This window comes from Triticum dicoccoides, chromosome 2B (genome assembly GCF_002162155.2).
Source record: "Triticum dicoccoides isolate Atlit2015 ecotype Zavitan chromosome 2B, WEW_v2.0, whole genome shotgun sequence".
Taxonomy (NCBI): Eukaryota; Viridiplantae; Streptophyta; class Magnoliopsida; order Poales; family Poaceae; genus Triticum; species Triticum dicoccoides.
Window position 1 is genome coordinate 294,334,334 of NC_041383.1, and position 4,352 is coordinate 294,338,685.

The following is a 4,352-nucleotide window of genomic DNA, read 5'->3' on the forward strand; positions in this document are numbered from 1 at the left end:
ATGAAGTGTTCCAAATATTTGAATTCACCTTAAATTGGATTCTAGTTTCTGAATTTGAGTATCGGCATTTGTAAACCATATTCATATATGACAGTGGAATACATCTTTGTCGTCCTTTTCAAGATATATAAAAACACATAGAATGATTTATAAAGATTCATATAGGAATACAAAATGGATTCGAATTTAGTTGCCAGGGTAAACGTGGATGCTTATTGTCCCAAAATTCGAAAGAAGCAGCAAAATGTCCACTCCCATGTCGGCTGCCCGAAGCCAAGTGTTTGGGAGATGGAAATTACTGTCTACCCATTACATGGACAATCCATCGTCCCGATTTCCACTACCCTAAATAGGGGTAGGTTAGTAACTTCAATTAGACGTGACACGACCGCCTCTGAGCCCATTCCGACACGGTGGGCGTCAAACATGGGTGGCAAAACACATTTGATTCAAGCTCATCCGAAAGACCTCTATTTCTCCCTCCATTCCCCATTCATACACGGTGGGTGGCAAAACAAACTCGACTCGGCCGAAATCGATGTAGGCAAATATTTTTAATAGGGGCAGGTTTGTAACTTCACTCACATGTGACACAACCGCCCAACCTGTTAGCCCCGTTCATACACCGTGGGCGCCAACCTTGCCCGAAATTGCTCTGGGCAAATATTGGCGAGATGTGAGATTACCGTCCTATCCCCAACTGACGAGACGTCCAAATTTTAAATGGGGGCTAAGCTCGTAACTTTCCCATATTTTAGACAGGCGCGTCCCAAAAACATGGTTCCCCGTACCTCTCCCTCCATTTTCCCATTCATACACTGTCCACGCTAGAACACCCCATCCCCACACCAGCCTCCGTCTGCCACCCCATCCATCGTTGTCGTCCTCCACCACATCCATGGCCACCGTCCTCCACCATGCCGGAGCGCCTACCAAGACCGTGTCGTCCACTACTAGAGATGGACGTTTCTCATCCTCGGCGACAAACCAATAGCCTTGCATCGCGTCCTCTCGCTTCATCGGTGTCGTCGTCCTCTTTGCCGGGGCCGCTCACACGACCTTCTCTTCCACCGCAATGGGACTTATCCCCCGATGCACCCATCTACCGTCGTAGATCTGCTTCAACGCCACCGACACCCATCGCACCCCGATGCCTAACGGCGCCACAAGAGAGGTGGTACTTCATATCTCCTCAACTTTTTGATCTCAACCAGAAAATAGATCTTAACTTGGTTACTCTACTTTCTTTTTAGCTCTTAGAATTTAGTTCTTAGTTCGAAGCAAACAATGGATGCTAAATATCATTTATCTGGTTTGCAGCTTCAAATCTGCCATGGCACAGCCATAATACCGTTTAATTGATCATGCTTAGGGTTTAATTGATCATGTTGCTTCCGTGGTGGTTTCTTTAATAGAAATCGGAGGGGAAACCCTCTTTTGCTAAAAAAATATGCTTAGAGTTTCCCCCTTTTATGATCACTATACGATCAGAATACGTGCTTCGTGTCATAATAACACTGCTCCACCCATCAAGCTAAACAAGCTTAGATGTTCAAATACGAATCTGATATTATTAAAACAGAGTTGTTTAATTGGTCAGCTAAATGTTCCTAAATTAGTTTCGAAAATGCATGTTCGCCTCTCGGATGTGTATCTCTACAGGGTGCCCATGGTGGGCCGGCCCACCCAGGGATTTTGGGTCGTCCCAGGCCCCGATTCCCCTCTTTCTGCTGTGCGCTTTCGATCTCTACTCGCCCCCAGCCGCCTGCCTCGCCGGCGACTTGCCGTCCCCGGACGGCATGACTCTAGGAGGAGACGCCGGACTAACAGGAGGCCAGGAGCCGCTCGCCAAACAGCATCACCGCTGCCCGGGCGCGCCGCCGTGCCTACCTTCCCAGTCCGTTCAGGGCTCAGGCGTGCAGCACCCACCAAGCCAACCCGATTTATCCTGAGATACATGCTCAACACTCAGCAGCCACTCCTCATCACCCACTTTCTAATTGATTCATTACTCATTAGGCAGGACTGTCATTAGGGTTTGTTGTGTGCTCAGTGCTACCTACACTTAATGGTTTAGATGTACTCCCTCCGTCTGGAAATACTTGTCATCAAAATGGATAAAAGGAGATGCATCTAGACGTATTTTAGTTCTAGATACATCTCTTTTTATCCATTTTGATGACAAGTATTTTCGGACGGAGGGAGTATTTTGGTAATCTTTAGTACCTCTAAAGTTCATAGGGTTTTCAAAATTCCGGCCCTCGGAACAGAAACTAGTCATTTTGGATTGTTGGTCGTAGTGACATTGACCCAGATTACTACTGTAAGCCAGGGTTGTTGACAATTTTACTTGTCTTTCTTACTCATTCGATATAATATCCAATTATTCACGTCGATTAGTTGCAAACAATAAGTGCTAGACAAACTTCTTCATTCAGATTTTGGACAGTCTCTTACTACAGTTACAATTCTGCATACTTGTCCTAATAAGCTCACAAGTAAATGATTGATTCACTACATCTATGCTTGCCTTGCCATATTTGTTGTCAATATTCTTTTAGGGTGGACCACCCTGTTTCTAAATACTGGAACCGTAGACATGAGTGAATAGTATTTCTCTATGTGATCTCTTCCATCATGTGTGGGTAACGAACACTGCATTGTATAGAAAGAAAGTGTCATTTCCAGGTTTTACATAGGTTTCGATCTTTTACATGGAATATAATCTGCCTACTTGCTTTGTGTCGCACTACCAACACTCCACCCTTGAAGCTAAACATTACGCCACTCATAATTGCTTAGTTTATTTGTTCAAATACGATTTTCATATGATTCTAATGTTCCTACTTCAGTTTTGAAATGTGTGACTGCCTGTTATAGAGACATAAGGGGTTTGTATTTCTGTGTGTGGTCTGCATATGCAGGGGTTTATAGGGAGACACTCTTCGAGTTGAATCCGCAATGCATTCCATAGATAATCTGACTACTTTTTATGTTTTCCTGAATCTCAAATTCTGAACAGCATCATAATGATTATGAGCTTGCGCGCATGAAAAGGATAAAGCATAACAATGCCATGGTTGTCAAACTTGGCATTAAGGGACTGAAATCAAGTCTGGATGCAATGGAATGCAAATGCTCTCCACCTACAGATTCATGCTCAGAATATGATCCTAACAGTGATTCTGAGCTAGAGGGAGACCTAAGTTAATGTAGCTCCCTAGTGGAGGAGTCATAGGAAGATGCCCTATCTTATTCACCCATCAAGGTACTTGCTCTAACTTTCCAAGGTTACATTGCACACACATATCTTGCAACTGATGCTTTGCATTGCTTCTACTTTGTTGAACTGTCATTAGCTTAGTTTACACATCGTGTATGTGAATACGCCATGCCTATCCATTTTCAGTACATATTCCATCTGTCATCATACCATATTTATCCATTCAAATGTTGTTCTTGTGTACCAGACATTCAAAAGGAAGAGGGCGATTGTTGATCCTGGAGGAGCACAAGCAAAGTATTTGGAAAAGGTAGTGGCACCTAATAAATCAAATAGCCCATTAGGTGTAGTTGCAATATCACCTGACCCACAAAATACCCCAACTCTAGCACACTCTAGCCCTACTACACTGGTCATTTCTGATGCCCCAACTCAGCAGACCCCAACTGCAGCAAACAGTATGATTATGCCAGTTGACATAGCACCAGCTGTATGACGCAAAAACCCCATTCCAGTAAAGAGTACACCAAATCCAGTTGCCAAATCCCTTTTCAAACCAGAGAGAGCCCCAATTGCAGCAAATAGGACCCCTGTTCCATTTCTTCCCAGTTTAGAAGACGAAGCATATGTTGTTGTCAGGAACTTTGCGCGCATCTTTCCTTCATGGAAAGATTATACCGTAGACACAGAACAATTTCCAGTCTTCCTCCGCAACTTACGCGTAAGTAATGTACTAATGTTATTCATGGTCATTACTGCATATGTTTCTGCTGACAGAAGACACAAGATTTCATTCTTTTAAATAGGCGAGGAGCAAACCGGATTGTGATGACAAGCAAGAGTTGGTTGCGCTTTTCAAGCACTCATTGATGAAGTATCGTTCCTACCTGAGGCAAGCGCACTTCGATGGCAAGCCTCTGAATAAAATTTCTGTAAAGTCTCTGGTGCTACATTTATCCGACGGTGACTGGAATAATCTTGTTACACATTAGTCTCGGCTGCAATGTAAGGTACTGTCTATGATATCACATCACAATTTGAACTACATTTCTGCATTTGCCTTAATGTCTTACTTGTACGAAAACTGTTAGCAGAAGAACATTCGTTCTCAAGGGACCACAAAATCTTG